Source organism: Coenobita brevimanus, chromosome 27 (genome assembly GCF_032717465.1).
Source record: "Coenobita brevimanus isolate Jiangsu-jjx chromosome 27, ASM3271746v2, whole genome shotgun sequence".
Lineage (NCBI taxonomy): Eukaryota > Metazoa > Arthropoda > Malacostraca > Decapoda > Coenobitidae > Coenobita > Coenobita brevimanus.
The window spans coordinates 10,406,967-10,434,307 of record NC_136980.1 but is presented as its reverse complement, the minus strand read 5'-3'; positions in this window follow the sequence as shown (position 1 = coordinate 10,434,307).

The following is a 27,341-nucleotide window of genomic DNA, read 5'->3' as shown; positions in this document are numbered from 1 at the left end:
GACAAAATTATGACGCCCTTTCTTTCATTTTTGCTGCCTCCAGACGAGTTTTTAAAGAAACCTTTACAAATAATCTAGTAACTCTTTCAGTACCACGACGTTATTTTACTCCTGCTACGGCCAGACGCGTCATTTTAGTTACAGTTAAAAAATATTTATGATCCCTGTCAATGGAATGACTGTATCTCCTTATTTTATTTTTGTCTCCCTTCCATTTCTCTCTCTCTCTCTCTCTCTCTCTCTCTCTCTCTCTGTCTTTCAGTCTAGTGCCATTCCTTTATTTCTTCACCAGTTCGCTTCAACCTTGGCACCATTGTTCCTCTGGGCAAATACCTTCCAAACCTCTCTCCTTTTCTTGGATTTAGTTCCTTTTAAATGGCTTTATAAGGTCAGAGGCCAGACCATACAAACACACACATTTTGGGATCCTATGTTCTTGTATGTTCCTTAATCATTACGGGAATTTGCACAGGAGTTTGTCAGTGTATTAGAGTTGTGTGACGACTGGCTTGCATTCCCTAGACGATGTTGACTATCCTTAATACTTTTTACCTCCTGAATAACCTGCCTACCTGCCTTTCATCCACTCATACATCTTTCTTTCCTTCCGTCCATCCATTCACCCACCCATCCATGCAACCAATCAGCCAGCCAGCCAGCCATTCATCCATCTATCTATCCATTTACCAGCACATTAATTTACCCTTCTGTTTATTCACTCACCCAATCATCCATCCATCCATCTACCCACCCAATAATAAACCATCCGTCCTCATAATCATCCATCTAACTTATTACCCAACACTCCAATCAATCTGCCTACCTACCTGTCTGGCTACCTACGTACCTATATCTACTTACCTGCCATCCTTTAACCATCCACTTGTCCACCTACCAACCTACTTACCAACCTGTCTACCTACCATCCACCCAGCCATCAGACCACCTGCCTACCTACCTACTTACCAACCTACCTTGTGAATATCCATATACTGTGCTTTATCCATCCCCAAGTTCACGCGCTTATGATCCCCCTTTAACTCTAACTTGGCCAAACATCTCCATCTTTCCATCTTGAATACTGAGTTGTAACAAGAGATTAATGACTTGGTATGCTGCTAGTCACGAAGAAGTGATACTAAAAGGGTGTAAAGCCAGAGAATTGTCTTATCCTGCCGCTGAACAATGAAAGATGCTGTAGAGATAAAAATAATTGGGCCGAGTTAGCGTAAAAAGGATTATGCTGAAGAATAGAGGCAGTGTAGAGGTGTATGGTGTGTAGGAGGACTGCTGGGCCTTGATAGCAGGCTGTGAAGCCTATGCCCAGAGTCGGACACATAAAAAAAAAAAAAAAAAAAAAAAAAAAAACTAATGATTGGAGGAGACTATATGCACCTTAACCGACTATTCTATACGAGGAATGGCTATACTGTGAGCATAAGAAAAGGATAACCGAGAAGAAATACGAGAGCAACAAGAAGAGGTGGAGGAAATTTAGAAAACGAAGACGGAAAAGAGGATGAAGAGGCTGAGAAAGAGGGAAAGTAGCAGAAGGAGAAGAAAGGTAACAAGATTAAGAATAAGAAGAAGCAGAAGAAAGAAGAGAAGGATTAAGATGATTCTGCCATATTTTCCCCGCCAAACCCATCATCCGAAACTGGCAGGGGAGATGAACGAGACGATGCAGGAAATAATACTGTCTGGGAAATTTTATAGGAATGGCCGAAAGGGGGGTGGTGAAAAAAAAAACGTGCAAAAAAATAACTGACAGGAAATCTTTACAGGAAATGGAGAAGGAAGATGAGAAATACTGACAAGGAAAGTCTGAAGGAATGAACGAAAGGAAAACACACGCCTCTCACCTGAAACCTAGAAAAAAATAATAGTTTGTTTTTTAGTGACTGGGATGAACGTAGAGAATGAAAGTGCTTGTGTACTGAGTGTGTGTGCGTGTGGGGCGGATGTGGGGAGGGGATGGGGGGTATCAGTGTCAAGCTATCAGATACAGGGCAAGCAGCATACAACTACCACACTAGCAACTAGGTGGTGGCGACCATCATCCACTCACTTGATGTAGTGTTGTGTACTACTTCCTCTACCGTTATTATTCTCTCTCTCTCTCTCTCTCTCTCTCTCTCTCTCTCTCTCTCTCTCTCTCTCTCTCGTGTGTGTGTGTGTGTGTGTGTGTATGTTCTCTCGTGTTCCCTTCTTTCTCCCAATTTCTCCCATCCTTCCTGTCACCTTTTCTTACTATTCTCTTCATTTCAGGTGGCTCTGCACTGAGCGGCAAGCCAAGTGAGTTCCTGAGCGGTACCTCATGAAACCATTACAACGCTGGGTGGTAACCATAAACTCAGATAACGGGGTGATGTGGAGCCTACTATGGTGCCCCTGATAACTGTGGAGAAATACAATTGCGACGTCCAGCCAGGAACCAAACCTTCATATACTGTACTTCCCCGCACCTTGCAGTTGTGAGGCGCTGTCTTCCTCAAAGTACCATCGATTCACTGTACGGAACGGCCATGCAGGGGTGGTTTCTTGCCTGCGGTAGATAGGTCTGCTCGGCCAGACAGACAGACATCATTCAACAGCACCAACCACACTACCTCTAATCTACCACCACCACCAACACCACAACCATCACCACCACCACCACCACCACCAACAACAACAACAACAACACCACAACCATCACAACCACCACCACCACCACCACCACCACCACCACCACCACAACCACAACCACAACCAACCTAACCCACCGCAATATCATGTAACCTTGACCAAAATGGCGACGCACACTACAGTCTACATCCACTACCACACACAGCTTTATCACACCGGTACCACTGCTTCACCACCTTCCTTGACTACACTTACCACCACCACTACTACCACAGCAACACCACACTACTGCCATTACTACCACAACACCAAAGTCACACCACACTACCACCACCACCACTACCACACCCCACGACATACCACACAAACACCAGTACCACACACCACTACCACACAACGTTAGCACACCACACCATCGCCATCACTGCAACATCACACCACACCACACTACCAAAGTCCCCTACCACCACTGCCACAACACACCACACAACCAAACCAGCATATTCCCAAACCACGCTACTATTACTACAACACACAACCACACCACAGCACTCAACTATCACACCCCAAACTACATCAGCATCACTACAACACCACACAACCACCAAACCTCACTATCATCGTCCCATTCTACCACAGCTACCACACAGCCACCTAACATTACCATTATAGAACACAGCACTACCACCACTACCACTACCAGCACTACCACACCCCACTACCAACACTACCACACCACACTACCAACACTACCACACCCCACTACCAACACTACCACACCACACTACCAACACTACCACACCACACTACCAACACTACCACACCACATTGCCAACATTACCACACCCCACTACCAACACTACCACACCATACTATTAGTAATACCACAGCACATTGCCAACATAACCAACCCACATCACCAACACTACCACACCATACTAGCAAGACTACCACGGCACACTGCCAACACCATCACACCATTCTACCAACACTGCCACACCATACTACCAACACTACCACTGCACACTGCCAACACCATCACACCATTCTACCAACACTACCACACCATACTAGCAGGACAACCACGGCACACTACCAACACCATCACACCACACTACCACACCATACTTTTTTTTAATGCAACGAATAAGGAACCTAAGGTCAGAAGCCCACAAGATTGTTCTTTCCAAGAAAAAAAATAAAAGCGAAACAACAGAGGCCAGGTTCATGATCCGTTCATTTCGAGATGCTTGGACACACTGCCTTCAAAAGACTGGAGACCATAGGCAGTAGGAACGACAGACAGAGGAAGACAATTCCAGAGTCGACCTGTCGCATACATGAAGGACTGGTAGTAGCGGTTAACTCTTGCATTAGAGAGTTGGACAGAAAAGGGACGAGAGTTTACCGTTAGAAGGATGCTACGCACCTCCATTGTGGTGGAGGGATTCAAGCAGGCAGTTCAGAGGAGCAGTGACCACTGAAGTAGAGGTAGGAAACAGATAATGGTGCAACAGTGCAGCGAAGAGACAGAGGTTGATGGGGGCCAGTAACAGGAGAGTTTATGAGACGAGAAGCCTTTGACTCAACCTTGTTGAGGAGAACTGTATGTACGGAGCCTCCCCACATGAAAGCTGTACTCTACACAGGGGTGGAAACACACACACACACACACACACACACACACACACACACACACACACACACACACACACACACACACACACACACACACACACACACACACACACACACACACACACACACACACACACACACACACACACACACACACACACACACACACACACACACACACACACACACACACACACACTGCATAGAGTCAACAACTGCGTAAGAGCAAAGAAGACATGGAGTCGGCTTAACATACCTAATCTCCTGCAAGCAGAGTTTACAAGAGATATAATACGATCTTTCCAAGAACCCAAGCATGTTCAGTGATAATGCAAGACTGAGCTGGATGTTGTTAAAAATTAAAGGATACTCCTACGGGAGATTGTGTTGGGTCAAAAGATGTAAGAATCGAGTTTCCGATGCATTAAAAACAACCAGATTACTTTTACCCCTATCAAAGATAAGAGCCAAATCAGACATTAGGTGTGCCATAGCCTCATCCCTTTTTTCTTGATGTAACTGCTGAGATGGACGCTGCGGGAAGCAAATGGAAAGGTGAAGGATGGAGTCATCAGTGTTTGAGTGGATAGGGTTAGATTTGCAGCTTAGAAGGTAATTGATGAATAGAAGGAAGAGAGCTGGTGATAGGACAGAACCCTTAGGAACACCACTACTGATAGCTCTAGGAGGAGATCAGTAACCGTCTACAACAGCAGCTATAGAACGACCAGAGATGAAACCAGAAACCAAGGCGCAGATAGGATAGAAACTGCAAGAGGGCAGTTTGGAATTTAATGATTAATGCCTCATTCAATCGAAAGCCTCTGAGATGTCAAGTGCAGTGGCAAAGCTTTACCCGAAAGGACGATGACCAGAGGTCTGAAAGGTACGTGAGAAGTCGGCAGTGAAACGTTCCTGGTGGAACCCAAATATCTTGGCGATCGGAAAGAAGGTTATGAAAGGAAAGGTGTTTATTTCTTTTTATTAAGAAAATTTTTTAACCTTTAGAAATACAAGATGTTAAAACAATTGGGCGATAGTTAGAGAGATGGAAATAGTCACCCTTCCTTGGGACAGGATGAATGTGAGCAAACTTCCAGCAAGAAGGAAAAGTACAAGTTGAGAGACACAGGCGAAAGAGTTTACCTAGGCAGGGTGTAAACACAGAAGTACAGTTCTTGAGGACAACAGGAGGGACTCCATCAGGCCCATATACCTTGTTAGTATTGAGGCCAGTGATGGCGGAAAGTACATTGACTGAAGAAATTTTAATGCCAATCATGAAAAGTCAGAGGCGGGGCAGTGATGGAGGAACAACGGAGGAGAAAGTCTGAGCAAAGAGTTCTGTTTTTCTTCAGTAGAAGAAACAACTACAGGGTCATTAGAGCGGAAAAGAGAAGGGAAGGGTGATGAAGCAAAGTTGTTGGAGACGTTTTTGGCAAGGCCCCAGAAGGAGTGGGAAAAATTTAAGTAAGAGAGTTCAAAGCATTTAGTACGAATGAAATTCTTGGCAGAGAGAAGAACTGACTTAGCACGGTTCCGAGCAGAGACATAAAGGAGATGAGAGTCAGGGGTGAGATGGCTCTGGTACTTTTTGTTGGCCCTCTCCTTGTTGTGGAGAGCATTAGAACATGCATGATTAAACCATTTTTTTTTCATTAGTCACAGGATAGGAGGAAGGAATGTATGCATCTATGCCTGAGAGAATAACCTCCGTAATGCGCGAGGCACACTTAGATGGCTCCCGGCCATGGAAGCAATAATCATTTTAGGAAAAATCAAAGAAGTACTGCCTGAGGGCCTCCCAATCCGCAGCTCCAAAGTGCCACAACCGCAGCTTCTTGGGAGTGTCCATAGGCCTTACTGAAGTGAAACGACAGGTTAAGGTGATCAGGTTGTGATCGGAGGAGCCCAACGGGGAGAAAAGATAACAGTAAAAGTATGAGGTTTAATTGTAAGAAAGAGGTCAGGTATGTTGGAATCCTCTCCAAGGCGATCAGGGATACGGGTAGGGTGCTGTACAAGCTGCTTTAGGTCACTAAAGATAGAAAAGTTGTAGGTTTGTTCACCATGTGGATCAATGAAAGGAGAGGAGAGTCAAAGGTGATGGTGAACATTGAAAACACCTACAGTACAATGAAGAGTCCAGGAAATGTAGAAACTGATAGGATGTGTTCCATCTTAGAAGTATGACAGTCAAGAAATTTTTCATAGTCAACAGACTTACAGAATAAGTACACGACACAGATATGTTTAGTTAGGGAACGACAGGATAGCCGAAGCCAGAGAAAACTCAGAAGATTCAGGTTCAGGAACACGAAAGCAAGATATGCTGTTGTGTATATGTACACAATAGCCACCTTTGGCTTTGCAGTGAGTTTAGAACAAGTAGGAGGATACAGAGAAGGGTTTGGTATCAGTCGCCTTAGATAGCTGAGTCTCAGTGAGGAAAAGTGAGGTTTAGAGGAAGAGAAGTGGTGTTCGACAAAGAGAAAGAGGAAAGGCCACGGATGTTGCAGAAATTGATTTGGAGTGAGATAGACAGCGATGCCAAGCATCTCACGTGGCCATCTCTGGGAGAGGGACGGATGGTGGGGGCTTTTATGGTTACCCCCCCTCCCCTCTGATGTTGGGCGTTGAGTTGCCATTTCTTTTGGTTTTAAATAGGAAGAGTAGTGTGTAATGTGCATGTAATTTGGTGTTGACAGTTAGAGGAACTTGTATAGGAGAGCATGCTGGCCTACTCTCTGTGTTACTGAAACACTGAAAAAGTTCAGCAAAGGGGGATGGTCAGAAGCTAGTCCCTTGGGCTGATGAAACGCAAGCTCCAGCTCTCCGTCATCAGCTCTCCCTCCACCTTACCGCCCTGTTCGACTGGTGCTACAGTCTACTCCCAACCACCAGCACTACCACAGCATACTACCAACACTACCACACCATACTACCAACACTACCACACCATACCACCAACACTACCACACCATACCACCAACACTACCACACCATACTATCAACACCGCCACACCATACTACCAACACTACCACATCATACTATCAACACTATCACAGCATACTACCAACACTACCACACTACACAACCGACGCTACCACACCACACTGCTGACACTACCATACCACACCACACTACCAACACTACCACACCACACTACAAACACTATCACACCACATAGCCAACACTACCACACCACATCACCACTACCACCACACTACCACCACTCCACCACATCCAGCCCACACTCCCACCCCACACCACATTACCCCCACAATCACACCACAATACCACACCGCTGTTACCTCCCTGCTGCATGTAACGCCCTGGCCATCTATCCTCCTCATTCACAGCCCTGTACCCCATATAGATCCATGGCTAGAAGACAAATAGATGGTGTCAACGTGGACGATAAGAAGCAGCTGTTAGCGTCACCACTGGATCGTTCGGTTTTCTGACAGTGAACTATTTTTTTTTTTTATAACATCCTTCATGTGTGCATATTTTACATGTCACCAGGGAATGCTTGTTATGTTATTTGTCTGTTAATAAAGTCATGTATTTTTCGGTTAATATCTGTCTGCATTCTTTCGGCACACTCATGTTTTGTTGATTAGTGACGTGGCGCTTTTATTGGGGGGGGGGGGGAGAGGGGGGATTGTCCATGCACATAATTTTCTTCAGACAATCTTCAGCTTTCACGATTCAAAACACCAAAAAAAGATCAAAAGGATTATCCCGTCTTGTTGGACAGTAGCTAATATAATCCCTATCCCATAAGGCCATTTGTTATCGTTAGTGTTTAAACATCGGCTCACATCGCCCACTCCTAATTCATCTAAAGTTTTCAAACGCCTTTTGTCAACAGGATTCCTTGAGTTCCTAGAGCGCAATTACTCTCATAAAACAAAAATCCTCAACTCTCAGCTCATTTGATGACCAAGTGTAGTCAGAGAGAAAACTTAGCTAAAAACCAAGGAGACTCGTCCGTACCTCACCACTAAGCCACACCAAATTTCATGTAACTACGGCGTAGGCCCGTATTCTCCTAACACTTTTTTCTAGGTGATTCATTTTCCTTATTACACCTTACTGTCCTTTGTGTTATAACCTTCCAGTAACGCCATACTCTAGAAGAAACTTAGAAATGGATATTAACCAGCCATATCCAAAAAGAAATGTCTAAGGGAGAGGCGTTAGGAAGCTTCCATAACCGAGAATACGGGAGAAGAATTTAACTTTTGAAAACGGACCAGATTCCTTAAATGAAAACAGACCGACTATACAACGAGCTGATACACTGCCATCCTCTCAATTTGCCTGCCGTAATGGTCTCGATACCACTGTGTGCTTCTTGTGCCCTCTCATGACCTCCAGACTGCACCGGATCAAGGATGGAAGGCCAAGGCGAAGGAGTTCAGCTGGACTTTTTGGTAGCCTTTGATCTGTAAATCATGATGAGTTACTACACATCCTCTCTGTTATAGGTGTAAGAAACCCAGCATACTTAGTTATAAACCATTTTCTGAGAGGTCGGAAAAATCGTGTTTTTGTAGACGATTGTTACAGCAGGTCCTTCAACGTTCACTCAGGCGTACCCCAAGGCAGTGCTTTGGGACCACCACTATCTATCATTTATTTAATGGATTTGTTCCAGGTTACTGAGAATACCTTGTATTATTATGCCACTGATGTAGCTTTGGTTTCTAAAGTTCTTTCCCCTACATTCAAAAGTGGACGCCTATAATTCTGAGCTAGAATTTCAACATTTTGAGGCACCGTGAAATCCGGACACATTAAACCATGCTGCATAAATGCTATTCAAGAGATTAGGCTATGCATGGGTGATACATGTAGCACCGGCCTTCACCTAAAACCTTATATTCGTGAAAGTAATGAGTGAGTTAGCTTGTAACACATTACTGACTAAAGTTCCCAAAGAAAGGACTGTGTAGGGTTAATAAATAGAGTCACCCCCTTAGCCTACCAGCTCACAGCAGTGAAACTTATACTGCGAGTCAATGAGAACGCACCACCTAATACAGTTGCAATAACTCGTGTGCCACTGCTTGTTTCCAGCAATGATCTGATTTGCTCTGATCATTTACTCATACTGTACCCATCTGAACAAAAAGATTCGCTTTGTTCACGAAGCAGCGTCTCAGGGATAAGATTAATCTACTCAACCCATTCCACTCGCTGCCTACTGGTGGAAATGGAACACGTGGTTGTTTAACGTCTAGGACGAAGGTTAGAGTGTGTGTAAGTGCAAAACGGTCTGTTAGCTTTTGAAAAACTGCCGCCATACCATGTTCGTCATGTCTTGAACGTCATCATGCCTTAGGCTGAGTAAACAGAGGAAGCAGGTTGCTTGCGTGCTGGTTTCCAGCACCTACCCGCGCTGGTTACCTGCATGGGTAGGTGTTCACAAAGGAAGTAGGTAACCAGCTCTGACCCACACGATGTTAAAGGGACGTTTATACAGTGAAGATGTCAAGCTCATCGTCTGATGAGTTCATGTTGCTTGACAGTGTTCACCTAAAGATCAAAATGAAAAAAATAGCAACACGTGAAATAAACTGCAAGAGAGAACAGCTTGGAGAATATCACCATTTTTTTTGTGATCTTAGAATGGAGTTATTAACCCGCCCCATCCCGACGTTTTCTGGGCAGTGGTACGCCCCAGTCCCAACATTTTTGGACCTTTTTTTTTTTTGGTTCAAACATTCGCTTTTGGTGAGAAACATCGAAAATTCATAGAGAAATCGCTCACCTGAGGTTTAAAATACTCGATCCAGGTAGGAATACCTCCTTACCTTACAGGGTTTTTTATCAGCCTGGCTGCAAAGAAAACGAGTTCTATGGGAGGATAACTATTCTACACCACTCATAAACGGTATTTATTTATTTATTTGGTACGAATTTATATGTAGCACGAGAGTATATTGGTTTTCAAACGGTAATATAGGCATTATAAGCATTGTTTCACTCACTAACTCATCACCATTCCTGACCTTTTTTTGCCACATTACTTGATCATCATTTCTGACTGTTTCTTCCTCTAATGTTTGTCCTCCACATTGTCATCGATTGGGGAATCACTCTGGCCCTGAATTTCGTACTGTGGCATGACATGGCTTTACTGACCAGGTCACTGACAACAGGTGAATTGCTGAGAAAAGGTCATGCAGGGGGGGGAGCAGGTCATGCTGGGTAAGGCATTGTCCCTGCCTGTCATCTTGTAGAGGAAGGTGTCCTGTGCATACGTGCCAAAAATCACTCAAAAAAATTAAAAATTGTGCAAATTAGGGACCTTGCAATGTCCTTGCAATGTTGCCGCATTAATTTACGTCTCCAGGATATGAGTGCACATCATGTGAGGACGTGAATTCATGTCTCTGGGACGGGGCGGGTTAAAAAGGAGTTATATTAGTTATTCCCACAAAAAATTGCGGGAATAACTAATAGCCTTTCCATCACAAAATGTTTACATTTCATTATCTTTGTTTCCGTACCGATCCTGAGTCCACAATGACCGATTCTGATAAAAAAGGTGAAGAAAAAAAAAGATTTCTGCATATTACTGGTGCATCGCGATCTCCACAATATTGCGCTGTTGCCAGTCAGTACACCGCTACCCGCACTGGTTGAGCAGGCAAGAACGGTCAGAGGATTCCGGAAAGTGGGTTGAAGCAGGCTGCCTGCTTCGACACACTTGATCCCACTTCTTCTATGAACACCCCCACTTGTTTGTATGGTTTAATTCTTGGTGCAGGTCAGCGCCAGTAACCCGTGCGGGTTACCGGTGCCAACCTGTGCCAAGAATTAAACCATACAAACAAATGGGGGTGTTCATAGAAGAAGCAGGGTCGATTGTGTCGGAGCAGGCAGCCTGCTTCAACCAGCTTTCCGGAATCCTCTGATCATTCTTGCCTGCTCATCCCACACGGGTGGAGGTGGGTAGAGATGTACAGACTGGCAATGGCGCAAAATTGTGGAGATCATGACGCGCCAGTAATAAGCAGAATTTTTTTTTTTTTTTGTCCTTTTTATCAGAATCGGTCATTGTGGACTCAGGATCGGTATGGAAGCAAAGATAATGAAATTTAAACATTTTGTGATGGAAAAGCTATTAGTTATTCCCGCAATATTTTGCGGGAATAACTAATATAACTCCTTTTTAAAAACTCCTTTTTAAGATCACAAAAAATGATGGTGATATTCTTCAAGCTGTTCTCTCTTGCAGTTTATTTCATGTGTTGCTATATTTTTCCTTTTGATCTTTGGGTGAAGACTGTCAAGCAACATGAACTCATCAGACGATGATTTGACATCTTCATTGTATGCCTGGTAGATCACAGCTGACTGCAACCTTGTCCCTTTAAAGTCCCTTTAACGTCGCATGGGTCAGAGCTGGTTACCTGCTTCCTTTGTGAACACCTACCCGAGCAGGTAACCAGTGCGGGTCGGTGCCGGAAACCAGCTCACAGGCAACCTGCTTTCTCTGTGTACACAGCCTTAGGGATGCAGGAGGTTGGCAAGATGCAACGTGAGGCAGCCCATAGAATGGGGTGTCATCATTCAGTGATTGTCAGGCTCATCCAGTGGCATCATGAAGCAGACTCAGTTGACGACCGACAGCTTCCTGGAAGCGTGCATGTCACAAGAGGAGGTCAAGATGACCCCATCCAGATGCTGCATCTCCGGGACAGATTCTGGTCGGCAGCACAAACGGACATGTGAGACTTCTGGTCGACATAATCATCGGAAGAGCAAGTCCACCGTATAGCAGCGATTGCAGTCGTTTGGCCTAATCACGCTTAGACCCATAAGGGGTTTGAATCTCTCACTCGCCCATCATCGGAACTGACTACAGTGGATTAGCCATACATGAATGCTGGACCAGAAAACAGTGGAAAGCTGTTCTCTTCACTGATGAATGTCGTTTCTGTTTGGATCACTTTGATGGACGTCTGCGTGTTTGGAAACTGTGGATTATACATAAAGATAGACAGACACCAGTGCATATATAATATTGTCATGTATCACTTAACACATGTATGGCAACTCTATCATGTAATCATTTGGCAACATTGTATCAACTCTCGTGCCAAAATCAGTTAGCATCACAGGCTCCCTCTGAGTATTACCACGGAGCTCGGCTCTCTCTTTCTGTTCCTCTGTCGTGTGCTAATAAACTTAAGGCCCCAACCTGGCATTTATCCAAGGACCTACATCCCCATCATCAACATGGCACAGTGAATTCACCCAGGTCCGGTCACTTACCAGCACTTACCAAGCGGAGAGCAAGGAATAGTGTGTGGCCCAACCAACGCCATGATCGCCGCATCATCGCAGTGACTTTTTATGGCGCAGGAAATGATAGTGCATGTAGTGAACGGTGTCTCGTGTGCAGTGTGACCTACAGTGCAGTGTTACAGTGTACAGTGCAGTGTCGTGTAGTGACCGGGGTACAGGGCAGGGTGTAGTGGCATCCATTAAGTACGGAGACTCGCCGCCTCCTCAACAGAGCGCGAGCGGCCGTCGTCCTCCCCCCATGACATTTGCGGGGTGACTGCCAGCCCAGTGCCCACCACCCCGCCACCACCCACCATATATCTTGCTTTATCTCTCACGTACACAGTGTTCACTGCTCTCACTATTAACTTTAATTTGTAATCATTCCTTGTAACCTTTACCTGCACTCATACACTGCATCATGACTGATTACCCTGCTTCTGCCCTTTCTGGAGACACCTCACACGCTCGGGACGAACCGCACGACCTCCTCACCAGCCCTAATGAGGAATATGAGGAACATGAGGCCGCCATTTCATACAATCTCCCGCCTCCACTCACACCCCAGGTGACTGCAACACGGGACAACAGTGGAGACGTCCTCCAACTAGTGAAGTTCCTACAGGAGTCTGAGCAGAGGAGGCTTCATCAGGACGAGCTTCGATGATGGCGAGAGGATGAACGACGTTGGGAGGATGAGGAACAACGTCGGGCGGATGAGGAGTGACGCTGGGAGGAAGATGAACATCGTCGTCGAAAGGATAATGACCATTTTACAGCACTTTTCCAGACGATGTCAGTCATGGTGAGTGCTGCAGCTGCCTCTCCTACGCCAGCTGTACCTGCTATGCCAGCTGTACCTGTCGCCTCCCAGGAACACGACATTACACCCACAGTGACAACCACGCCCACTACGCCCAGAGTCACGACCACCCCTGCAAGCAAACCTGTTTCACAGTGCCTGCCCACTCTTCAAACTGATGCCACTTTCCAGGTTTTCAGACAGTGGCGTCGCAGGTGGCACGACTTTGCTGTCATGACTGACCTTCCGCAGATGCCTCCAGACAAACAACTGATACCGGTACAACTTCGCACGTGTATCTCCCTAGAAGTGCAAAAGGTCCTGGAGCACACATTGGGCATTCCCCCAGACACTTCTCTCACAGTAGACGAAGTACTTGACCGTCTACAGGAACACTTCAAGAGTCTTAGGAACGAAGCCATTAGACACCGCAACCTGCTTTGCTGCAAACAGGCTGTCGGGGAGCCATTCAACGACTTCTATGGACGACTCAAAAACCTGGCTGAGGAAGTAGACTTGTGCTCCGGTAGTTCCATCACCTGTGCCGAAACACAACTTAAGATGGTGATCCTGATGGGAGTCCACGACGAGGAGCTTGTACGGCGCCTCATATCTCTTGACACAGCTTCCTCTCTTCAGGAATCCGTCACATGTTGCAGGTCTTTTGAGGCTGCCCGTACAACAGCTTCTGCTATTCAGGCCTCGCCAAGTCAACTCCGTATCGTTTCCACCTACAAGAAGGATCAACGACAACGGAAGAGGGCCCCCCTCACAGCACCCTGCAGTGACACAGAAGACCTCCAGTTCCTCTTGCCAGTCCTGTAACCATCAACATGACCCAGGCAGATGCCCTGCTGCTGACAGTGCCTGTACCAACTGCGGCCGCACCAGTCATTGGGCAAAGACTCCTAGATGCCCACCCAAGGGTGCACAGTGTCGTACTTGCAACAAGACTGGCCACTACGACAAATGTTGCAAGAGCACTAAGAAGGACAAGGGTCAAGCCAGCTCTGCAGGTCTCAATAGAGCTTCCCGTCCTCTCAAGAAAAACAGCACCTGCTATCATGTGAATACTGACTCTGCTAACAAGTCTCCCCAGCCTGTCAGCGTACGTCTCCTCTACAATAACAGGACCTCGAAACTACAGATGTTACCGGATACAGGAGCAGACATCAGTGTCATCGGCATCAGCCATCTTGACCAGCTGGGAATCTCTCGCACCAGTCTCCGGCCTCTACATGATACAGCCACACTAACTGCTGATGGTTCTCCGATGTCTCCAGCCTTGGGATGGTTCGAGGCGACCCTGACGCTTGGTAACAAATCCTGCATGGCCAAGATCCAGGTACACGAGGATGTTCAGACCCCCCTCCTCTCCTTTGGCCATTGTCAGGAGCTGGCCATTATATCACCTGACTTCCCCAAGCCTATCCTCACCGTCACACACGTCAACAGATGTGCCGAGCTGACCCCTCCTGCCACGACGTCATCCTCCGTTGCACGGGACTTCTTCCTCCATACGGTCAGTGACGTACTTATGTCAAAGGCGGATCTCCAGACAGCTCCACTCAGGAAGATGGAGGGTCGTCCGATGAAGATCCACCTGAAGGACAATGCAGTTCCCTTCGCTATTCACACGCCCAGGCTGATCCCCTATGCCTTCCAGGGTCAGGTGAAGCAGGAACTTGACTCGATGGTGAAACAAGGCATCATCGAGCCTGCAGGTGATGAGCCCTCCGAGTGGTGCCACCCGATGGTCCTGGTGGCCAAGACTAACGGCGTCTGCATCACGGTGGACCTGACCAAACTCAACAGCCAGGTCTCCTGCCCTGCCCATCCCTCTCCCACACCGATTACTGCCATCCGCAGTGTCACACCATCATCCAGGTTCTTCACCACTGCAGACGCCCTACACGGCTATTGGCAGATTGAACTTGCCGAAGAGGACAGGCACCTCACCACATTCATAACACCATTTGGCAGATTCAGACACTGCAGAGGTCCCATGGGGTTCGCTGCCACTGGCGATGCCTTCTGTCTCCATGGGGACATGGCTCTGCAGGCCATTACGAACTGCGTGAAAGTCGTGGACGACATCCTTCTCTTCAATGAAGACTTTCCCACGCACCTACAGAGGATCACCCAGATGCTGACAAGGTGCCGTGAATATGGCATCACCCTGAACAGGGACAAGTTCATTGTGGCTGCCCCCAGAGTCAACTTCTGTGGCTACGTCCTCCATGAAGACGGCATCTCCACAGATCCGGATAAGACCAGTGCCATCAGCGACTTCCCCAAGCCTACTAACCTCACGGATCTGCGTTCCTTCATGGGCCTAGTGAACCAACCGGCAGAGTTCACACCAGACATCGCAGCTACAGCCCAGCCTCTACGTCCTCTATTGAGTCCTAAACGTTCGTTCACTTGGACCCCAGACCACGACAAGGCTTTTGAAGAGGTCAAGGCAGCTCTGCTCTCGCCACCTGTCCTAGCACCCTTCGACCTGGCCCTGCCTGTGGTACTCCAGACAGATGCCTCACGACTGTATGGGATTGGTTTCGCCCGCCTCCAAGACCATGGCCAAGGCTGGATGCGGCTCGTTCGGTGTGGCTCTCGCTTCCTGACGGACGCCGAGACTCGCTACGCCACCATCGAACTGGAGATGCTCGCTGTCACCTGGGCCGTCAAGAAGTGCAGACTATACCTGTTCGGTCTGCCTCACTTCATCCTAATGATCGATCACCACCCACTGGTCCCTATTCTCAGCTCCTACACGCTCGACACAGTTGAGAACTGCCGCCTCCAGAAACTCAAAGATAAAGTCTTGCCCTACATGTTCACAGCTGTGTGGCGTGCTGGGAAACAACTGTGCATCCCAGACGCACTCTCCAGAGCCCCAGTGAGCCACCCCACACTTGAGGACGAGACTGGGTGCGATGAGGCCACCACACACATACATCACATCATTTCCTGTAATGTCAGCAATACAATGGACGAGTCATCGCATCCTCAAGACGCCGACAGGACCCTCCAGGACCTCCGTGCCGAAGCAAGAGCGAACCCAGACTACGGATGTCTCCTCACCTGTGTGTCTTCAGGATTTCCTTCAAACCACTATGACCTCCACAGCTCCATCCTCCCGTACTGGAAGCTCCGGGACAGCCTGTACAGTGACGGTGAGCTGGTTCTCTATGGTCAATGGATTGTGGTTCCCAAGGCCTCCCGCCGCCGCACCCTCGCTAGCCTCCATGACAGCCACTGAGGTGCAGAGGCCACAAAGCGCCAGGCCAGGCAGACGGTATTCTGGCCGGGCATTGACTCCGACATCAGGAGTACAGTTGACGCTTGTGAGTCATGCCAGGTCCTGCAGCCTAGCCAGCAAAGGGAACCCCTTCTCTCCGATGACCACCCAGAAAGGCCCTTCGAGTCTGTCTCCGCTGAATTTTTCCAGGTTGCTGGGAAGTCATTCCTGGTTATAGCGGACAGACTGTCAGGCTGGCCAGTGGTCGTGCCCTGTGGAACTGACACTCCAGCTTCACGAGTCATCAGAATGTTCTGCAGGTACTTCTGGGAAGTTGGTGTTCCCCTCCGCCTGAGGACCGACGGAGGCCCACCCTTCAACAGTGCTGACTTCCGGGCCTTCATGGAACGATGGGGTGTTCATCATGTGCTGTCTTCACTGCAGTACTCCCAGTCGAACGGACACGCGGAAGCAGCAGTCAAAGCAGTCAAGCACCTCATTCTCAAGACGGTGCCCAACGGAGACATTGACTGTGAGGACTTTGACAGGGGTCTCCTTGAACTACATAATACTCCTACCCCTGCAGGTCGCTCTCCCGCCTAGGTGCTGTACGGCCGCCCCCTCCGTTCCTGTGTTCCAGCCCACCCAAAGTCCTTCTACGAGGAGTGGAAGGCCTGTACAGAGGACTGTGATCGTCGGGCCACCGCTCGTGTTGACCACGTCAAGCGCCAGTACGACTCATACGCCCGTCCCCTCGCCAGGGTAACAGTCGGCCAGTATGTAAGGGTCCAAGACCCGACTTCACACCGGTGGGACAAGGTTGGTGTCGTGATGAACCTTGGCAAACACAGGGACTACGAGGTTCGTCTTCCTAGCGGACGTGTAAAGTGGCGCAATCGACGATACCTTCAGGCAGTGCCCCCCCCCCCCGTGATAATCCTCTCCCCTCATTCCCTGTGGTCTCTTACTCAGACGTGGAAAGTCCTGTCAATCCCCCCACTGCCCCTCGACGTTCAAAACGACTCAAGGAAAAATGAGTCCGCTCATAATATTACTATAAGAGTGAAGGGGGAGGGAGGTGTGGATTATACATACAGATAGACAGATACCAGTGCATATATAATATTGTCATGTATCACTTAACACATGTATGGCAACTCTATCATGTAATCATTTGGCAACATGTAATCATTTGGCAACATTGTATCAACTCTCGCGCCAAAGTCAGTTAGAATCACAGGTTCACTCTGAGCATTACCACGGAGCTCGGCTCTCTCTTTCTGTTCCTCTGTCGTGTGCTAATAAACTTAAGGCCCCAACCTGGCATTTATCCAAGGACCTACATCCCCATCATCAACAGAGACGACGTAATGAATGTTATGCAAACTGTTGTGTGAAACAAGGGAATTGCTGGGATGGACCCGGCATCATGGCACGGGCAGGCATTGCAGCCGACTACAAAACACCTCTAGTGATCATTTAAGGCAACCTGACGGCCCCGTGTGATCCCGTTTCAGTGCTACCATCCAGGTGTAACAACGTTGCAACAAGATAACGCTCGTCTATATGCTGCGAGTTTCTACAGGCTGAGAATGTCAGCACATTGTTTTGGCCTGCCTTCTCACCCGAACCACCTGAACATGTGTGGGATTATCTTAAGAGGCGCCTTTCTTCATGAGACTCGAAATCACAAAACAGATGACATCTGATCCAGGCAGTGCAAGAAGAGTGGGAGAGGCTTCCACAGTACACACTACGTGAACTAGTGTCCAGTATGAGGCACAGGATTACATCTTGCATGGCTGCAAATGGTGGTTACACCCCGTACTGACTGACACATGTGTGGAATTGCCTGTCTAGGGGTCAAGTCACAAATTCACTGATGACTGTTTATGTAATGAATTTCTTGCTGTCATATTCTGTTGTAAACTTGTAGGAAATATTGATGGACTCATAGTGTGAACTACATTAAGATATGTCGAACTTTACATACAATAAACCACAAGTAAACTACTGGTGCATTTTCACTGACTCACAGTAGAGCTCCAAAGCTTCTCTGAAAATGGCACATAACCCAGAATGATAAGGACTAATGTATAAAGTGAATACCAAGTTCCTCCTAGTACACATTACAGCCTTTTGTTTCATCCTCAGTGTATGTTGTGAGAGCCGAGTATCAACCGAACTGGGGGTCACTGGATTCCCGCCCTCTGCCCAGCTGGTATGACGAGGCAAAAGTCGGCATCTTCCTCCACTGGGGCGTGTTCTCCGTCCCGTCCTTCCGCTCAGCGTGGTTCTGGAAGTACTGGCGAGGTGACGAGTTTATGGTTTTGTGTACAGTAAAGAGTGAGGGAAATGAGAGTTTTGGAACCTTATTCAAACACACACACACACACACACACACACACACTCACATACAGAGAGAGAGAGAGAGAGAGAGAGAGAGAGAGAGAGAGAGAGAGAGAGAGAGAGAGAGAGAGACAGAATACTTAAACCTCCACAGACACTCCTTCAGACTACAGTGCATCACGTTAGTCAGCATCGGTTATTACATTAAAAGTGATATGAAGTTTACCAATTGGTCATCCTAAAAGTCGAGCCTCTAAACTTAAGCTGTCAGAAATAAGTCAATCCTTTTGGTGTACGTTGATTTTTCACAATGTCCAAAAACACCTTAGTCATACCTCCACGGATGTACGATCTAAAATGCAGTCCTAGGAAGTCAGTTGTAATTTTATCCTACCATTCCACAGATGACAAGAATCAGGCGTACGTGAATTTCATGAAGAACATCTATCGGCCTGATTTCACCTACCAAGACTTCGCCCGGGATTTCACCGCTGAGTTTTATGATCCTGAGGAGTGGGCCCGGATTCTGGATGCTTCTGGTGCGCGTTATGTTGTGCTGACCAGTAAACACCACGAAGGGTTTACTCTCTGGCCTTCTAAAGGATCATGGGGCTGGAACGCTATGGATGTTGGGCCGAAGAGGGACCTTGTGGGTAAGTACACGGCCTTTTCTCCTTTTCCCCATTCTTACTTCCTCACTTCTCTATATCGTCCCTTCCCCTCACGGGCTCCCTTCTTCCTCCTTTCCAGCTGGATTAGAATGATGGATTTGTCAGGATCATGAGAGGGTTAATAGTGACGATAATTATTGCTTCAGGCTAATATGGCTGAATCACAATTGGATATAACCTCCTTCATTGTAAATCCTTCATAGGCTCACCGCACCATACCTTACTGTAAAGTGATGGTCTCTCCTACGATCAACAGAATCGTCTGGCATTATCAAGAAAAGAATAAAATTGATAATATCCCTTCATACACAGTGATCCCTAATCCTGAATGCATTTGGGGCGTGTTATGTAGTGCTCACCAGTTAACACCATGAAGGCGATATCTTCTGGCCCCCAAGACCAAATAGTTCTCAACCTAGGGGGCGGGCCCCCCCTGGGGGGGCGTGAGCAGTTTCCAGGGGGAGCGTGAGGGCTTAGAGGAAAAATAAAGATATAAACAAGTGTGTGTGTGTATGTGTGTGTGTGTGTGTGTGTGTGTGTGTGTGTGTGTGTGTGTGTGTGTGTGTGTGTGTGTGTGTGTGTGTGTGTGACGAATAACCACTGATTAATATTCAGTATTCGTATTCTCACTCTTCCCCATCTTTCAAAGCACATTTTCTTTGTACCCGTGAAATAGCATTTTTTTTTTCTTTTCTGCCTGTCGCCTGGTCACCTTCCTGTATTTTTCTTCTCCTTTTCTAACCTGGTCGTTTCGAGGGAAAACTAAAGACCAAAAATAGTTTTATACTGATTAATAGGCCGTGCCCCAGTTAAAATACAAACTCCTTTCAACTTCCCCTTCCCGATATCTCCTATCAGGAGGGGTAGTGAACTGCAGGAGCGGGGCTAGTTCAGTGTGTATTCACCTGGGCTAACGTTCACCTGAATCTGGGGGAACAATGATAACAACTCAGGAATAACATTTTAGAGTCAAATGATGGCAGGGAGCGGAGGGGTGGGGGCGTGGAGATGAGGATCGGGGCTAAGAGAGGGTCTATCTCTCTATAGTCCGACGCCCTAATCCAGCAAAGGATGGCCCCAGACAAAACGCCTCCAAGTCGCTCTGTCTAAGGGAGGCTGCGGACAAAAATAAGCTGAAAATCACTGCTCAAGACCCTACAGGACTCCTTTAGGGAATCGTGTGGATGTCGAGCCGATGAGGGATGTTGTGGGTGAAAGTTCTCTCTCTCTCTCTCTCTCTCTCTCTCTCTCTCTCTCTCTCTCTCCATAACTCGTCCACCACAGACACATCACACATTAATCTATCCTTGTAGGACAGATGAGACATTTACTCTCGTCTGATTCAGGTGACTTGGATTTTACCACTCATCCCCAGACTCACCACATCTAAATAATAGTAACAACTTCATAATGGTCCTCTATTTCAGGTGATCTTGCCATTGCTCTTCGTTTCCAAGCTCCACACATCCGCTTCAGGCTGTAACACTCATGACCTGAATCAAATCACTTAATGTCAAGAGTATAATGAAAAAGATGACCTAGGGAGCAAACACTGACTATGATCTCTTGCTTCAGGTGATATTGGCGGCTGCTAACTATTGCCAGACTCACTATATCTAAAACAGTGAACACCAGTGATCTTCAACATCTGCTATCTTTCGCTAGACTCTCTTATGTAAACAAGTACGATACATGTAAAAGAAAAACACTTCATTATGAGGTTCTGTTTCAGGTGATCTCGTGGTTACCATCTGTTGCCAGTATACGCACATCTAAGAGTAAACACTTTATTATGGCCTTCTGTTTCGTGTGTTCTGGCTTCCTATCCATTCCCGTTGGCTATCGCATTCCCATACATCTACTTTTTTTTTTTTTCCTTATGGTTTCTTATTGTCTTCTGTTTCAGGCGATCTTGCTGCTGCTGCTGTTCAGTCCCACACATGTAAAAGAGCAAAAACACTTCCTTATTGTCTTCTGTTTCAGATGAAGTGTAAAAACACTTCCTTATGGTCTTCTGTTTCAGGTGAAGAGTAAAAACACTTCCTTATTTTCTTCTGTTTCAGGTGAAGAGTAAAAACACTTCCTTTATTGTCTTCTTTTTCAGGTGATCTCGCTGCTGCTGTCAGGTCCCAGGCTCCACACATCCACTTCGGGCTGTACCACTCCCTGTACGAATGGTTCAACCCCTTCTTCCTCCAGGATAAAGACAACAACTTCCACACAAACGAATTCGTGACCAGGAAAACCATGCCGGAGCTGTATGAGCTGGTAGGTTAGGTATACTCACTCTGAACCCTCTCATGGTGGAGACAGTTCTTGTATACCAGACGAGCTGATTCAGCTGGGAGTTTGGTACTGTTATTACTGTCACCCTTAACCCTCTCCCTGTCGGCACAGCTCTAGTGGTTTATTCTACGTAGAGCAAAGCAATGTTTTTTAGTCGAGAATAAGTCATGGGAGCTTGAGTGCTGCTGGGAAGAAATGTGACTATACTCTTTTCACCTTAACTTGGCCCAGGTTTTTGTCAATTTGAAGCTTATGTCGCATAGCTCAGAAATAAGACAGTACTACCGCTCTAAATTCTATCCATCGCACTTCTTCATGACTAGCATAAGTTTCTAGCGTTAATCTATTGCTAAAACTCAGAATTCATGATGGGGTGATAGTTTTAGGCCAAGTAAGATTAAAACGAGCATATGTAGGCCTTAATGCAACCCAGGCTTTGAGTATGAAGGTTTCAGGATTATTGGATAGAGAATGGATTCAAATATAGACCTTTGTTTCAGTGGCGGGATTTTCAAACATACGCTCAATATGCTGTTGTAATGTGGATTTATGTTCACAGGAAGAACTAGAGATATGGGAGGTTCTGGATCTTGTTTACGGTGTCCTTCCTGCAGAAAAAATTTACAACCTGCCGCTCTTTTCGTCTCGTCGCTAAGATTTATTTGAGAAGTTAGTTAGAACAAGATATGAAAACCCGAGTTGCCACAGGGAATTGAGTGTGCGTTCGTGCATCCCGGTCCTGGTATAGCATGAGAGAGAGAGAGAGAGAGAGAGAGAGAGAGAGAGAGGGAGGGAGAGAGAGAGAGAGATATGGACAAAGGAAGACCGCTCAGATAAATTAGAAGAGAGAGTGCATTGTCGGTATGTTCGTAGTGAAAAAAACGAATGTAGATAGGATAGTGAAGAATATATATATATATATATGAATGAATTTGAAGGCGAGAGGAGGCACGGGCAGGGCAAGAAGATGGTGAATTGCTATGTTAAACGTGTATGTGAGAAAGCGAGGTGTGAAAGTCGATGTGGCTACGGAACAGACAGAGGACTGACCCGCCTGAAGGAGCATAGAATCAAGATTTTGTGCCAACTCTTTTCTCAATTTTATAGCCGATAGGAACTGAGTAGCTGAACAAAATGTGTTAGGAGCTCATGACAAGGATTTTGCACCCCCCCCCCTTTTTTTTTTTGTAATTTGATAGTCGATAGAGGGAGTATCTGGTTCTCTACGTGACGCACACCTCAAAATACAATATGTTTATGCGCAGATAGTCTTGAGAGGTGGCGCCAAGATTCTGGGCATTTGGATAATATGTGAACTGCTTTTTGATCCTGTTTACTGGGCATGCCGTTGATAATTCTCCTACTTTCTTTCTCTTTCATTGTCTCTAGGTAGTTTTTCACCTCATTTTTATACTTATCTAACTATCTATCTATCTGTCTATCTATCTATCTGTTTATCTATTGCCAGATCCCTTAATCCCATAAGGGGCGGCCACGAACAAATCTCTTCCACCTCGCCCAGTATGGCTGCCCACCCTCCAACTTACACCCTTCCCTCTCTCAAATCCTTCCCATCCTTCCATCTCATCCTTGGTCTCCCTTTCCTCCTCTCCCCTCCACCTCACTCACAGACACTCTTCTAGTCAGTCTCTCACTCTCAATCCTCTCCACAAAATACAAAAGCATTTACGTGGGCTATAAAGTCAGAATGAAGATTATGATATCTAAAATGAAACCTTGTTAAATATTCTCATGCTCTCGATAGACTATTTTTTTGGCTCGAGGGGGGGGGGTTCCTAACTAGGGGGGTTAGATGCAGCCTTCATTAACCCCTTCACTGCGAGGATGCACTCTTAATCTGTATAAAATCGTCTTAAAGCAGCAACAGTGAAAATGACGGTGAAGAAATATGTCAGAGTTTTTATTATAACTCATTTGATAAACAGACACAAACACTCTCTTTTGTAACTCAGAATTTCCATAGATGTCAGCCTCTCTGTTGTAAGTCAAATTCTGTCTGTGTCTGTCTGTCTGTCTGTCTGTCTCTCTTGCGCATCGAAGGGGGTACAGCTGAGGTCCCTGCATCACATACCGTCATATCTCCCGGCCAACAACACGAACTGGTCTCTTACGGTTCCTCTCCACTAATCAGCCAGTCACAGCCTAGCTAACTGCAGCCTAAATTTAATCCATAATAAAGTAGCTCATTTAATTTTGGTTCCCATTACTTACACTACTGCTGAATGTTATAGTTGTTTGTAAGATTTTTTTTTTTTACGATGTTTTGATATTATTCCAAAATATGCCTTTTAAAGGATTTTTTTTTTTTCGATTAACTATACATGTTAGTTCAAAAATGCAAAAATATTCATTTACTGCCATGCGCATATAATTATAGTATCTCTCCAATCCATCCCCCCATCTCCATCCCTCCAGAACAACAACAACAACAACAACAACAATAATAATTTTCCATCCATCCATCATCCAATCCTATGTAGCCCCATGAGGAGCGTAGGAGCCCGGGGCTAGGCAAGTTGGTCCAGATATTTAAGGGCGCATCCACACGTGTGTTAGAACAAGTGCTAGCAACATGTAAGCAACACAATAACGGGCAAGTTGCAAACTTGCTGAGAACAGCAGCGTCCAGACCATGTTGGCAACATCATGATGAAGTCTCAGCTGCCTGGTGTGGACACACTTATGCCATCACCTTTGCTGCCAGCAGGTTTGCTGCTGCACTGTAACATGTTTGTATACATCTGTCCAAACACTGTTGCATTCATGTATCCAAACATGATGCCAGCTGTGTTGTCAACATATGTTTGAGTACACGCGTGGACGCGCCCAAAGATAAGAGTGACCAGCCTCACTCATCCCCGAGTGGCATTACATGAGCAATAAACCCCAACCACCCCTTGGATATAAACCTCCACCAGCTCAATCCGATCGGAGCACCTTAATTACCCACTAAACCACCAGACGCCATAATTTCGTTATATGGTTACCACCCAGCGTAGTAAATGGTTTCCTGGTGTGCAGGAAGCCATTTTGTTTGTCGCTCAGTATAGTCACCCATAGGCAGAAGGAAGAGGAAAGAATGAAGGAAACTAATAATAATAATAATAATAATCTATCTATCTATCTATTGCCAGACGCCTCAATCCCGTTTGGGGTGGCCACAAACAAATCGCCTCCAAGTCGCCCTGTCCCTCGCCATTTCACTGCCCTGCTCCCAACTCACAGCCCCCCTCTCTCATATACCTCTCCACCCTATCCCTCCATCTCATCCTCGGCCTCCCCCTCCCTCTTCCCCCCCTCCACCTCACTCACATACACTCTCTTCGTCAGTCTTTCACCCTCCATCCTCTCCACATGGCCCAACCACCACAACGCTCCTTTATATCCTCATTCGTCAGCCTGTCTCTCCACGTGACTCCACAGGCTCCTCTTAAATAACTCATTTCCACTGCTCTCACTCTTGACTTGTGTCCTTCCAACAATGTCCAAGCTTCACTTCCGTACGTTAGAGTTGGTATCACAATACTGTCATGTAGTAACTTTTTCACTTCCATGCTCACTTCCCTGTTTCTTATCACTGCTTTCAAGGAACCAGCAACCTTTCTTCCCTGCTGTACTCTTTCAAGCACTTCACCCTCCAAACCTCCATCCTTACTCATCACACTACCCAAATACTTAAACGTACTCACATTTTCCAATTCCTCACCATCCAACCTCGCTGTACATTCACTAACTTCACTAACTTCACTTATTATTATTATTATTATTATTATCATCATCATCATCATCATCATCATTATTATTATTATAATTATTAACAAAACGGAACACCAACCAGGGAATGCAATACCTGGGCCATACAGTCAGTCCAGCTGCCGAGCATCTGACACAGTCCTTGACCTGTTGTTCTGAAATCGACTAACCTGTCTTCCTGTCTAACTTTCCTTCCATCCGCCAAGTCTGGTTTCAGTCGACTCAGCTAAGTTAATAGAAACGAACATATGCTCGTGGGCCCTTAGAGCCTCTCGCACTTGCTCCTGCAGAGGGCTCTCGTGCTGCTATAATATATTTTAGTTATAGCTATGGAAAAAAAATTCTACGGAAATCCTATGCCGGGCTTCGGGAGCGGCGTTTTTTGGTCAAAATGTGATCGCTCATTAAATACAGTAAAAGTTTTTCAATCGTGATGGGATCAAGTTTTTTCACATCAGCGAATTTTTTGGGATTTTTATGCCAATTTTGGTGCGATTTGAATGTGTAGTTTTGGCTGCCCAAAACACACACACACACACACACACACACACACACACACGGCTAGTGCTATAGAATATTAGATATCTAGCAGTTCCCTGTGACGCTGCCCTCCAAGTGAGTTTCTCAGTGCAGAATCTCTCCATCCTTGTCTTACCTCAAACCCTTCCACCAGGTTTGATCAAAGTAAGATTGAAAACCTTGTCATGTGACCCTGACCTTTGAACTATTCCTCTCAATACCCATTGACTGAGCCTTAGCCCTTCCTCTAAGTTTGGTCCTAATAAAGAAATTGGCTTGGTTATTAGTGCCTACTCCTGAACACTGCCACTAAGTTTGGTCTAATTCATTTTTTTTTTTTTTTTGACTATGCCCATAAGCTTGGCCTTGAACCAAAATAAATAAATAAATAAACAAATAAAATCCCATTGGTCGACTCCCAACAATCAAGACTTTTGTACAACCTACTATTTTGTTCACACAGGTACACTTGGTTCACACACGACGTTGCTCCTTGACCATGACTTGACCGACTGATCTCAATACTGAGTCACTGTATTTATTGCCTTACCTTCAGCTTTTCCATCAAGTTTGGTTTTTAAACTGAATCGGAACTGTTTAGGTTGACCTTGCTATGGCATCTTTATCTTCATTGTTTTTAAAAAAGCTATGCTTTTTTCTTTTGGCTGACCCACAACATTTCCACTAAGGTTGGTTAAAAGTGGCTGAAGACTGTTTCAGTTACGCTGTTAACACACACACACACACACACACACACACACAGGAAGTCAACCGAGGCAGACGTCCGACATCGGCGCTCCGTACCGAACCAACACGGCCAGTGGCATTACCTAAATTAGTATCTTTGTATGAGTCAAGCTCTGTACCAGGTTAGACTAAATGATTTTTCATTATTAAATGGAGAAAAAATAATAAGTTTAAACAAGAGTTGTTCAAAAAGAAAAAAGAACCAAGAGGAAAAAATGCGCTGAGTCAGCTGAGCTTTGTTTAGACTACAGCAACACGGGGAAAGTGTACATACTCTGTAAGTACATACTCTGTTCTTTTAGTATTGCAAAATGGATACATACTTTAGTAAAGCAAATTTGGAAAAGAAAACGGATAAAGGTAAAAAGCAAAATGATG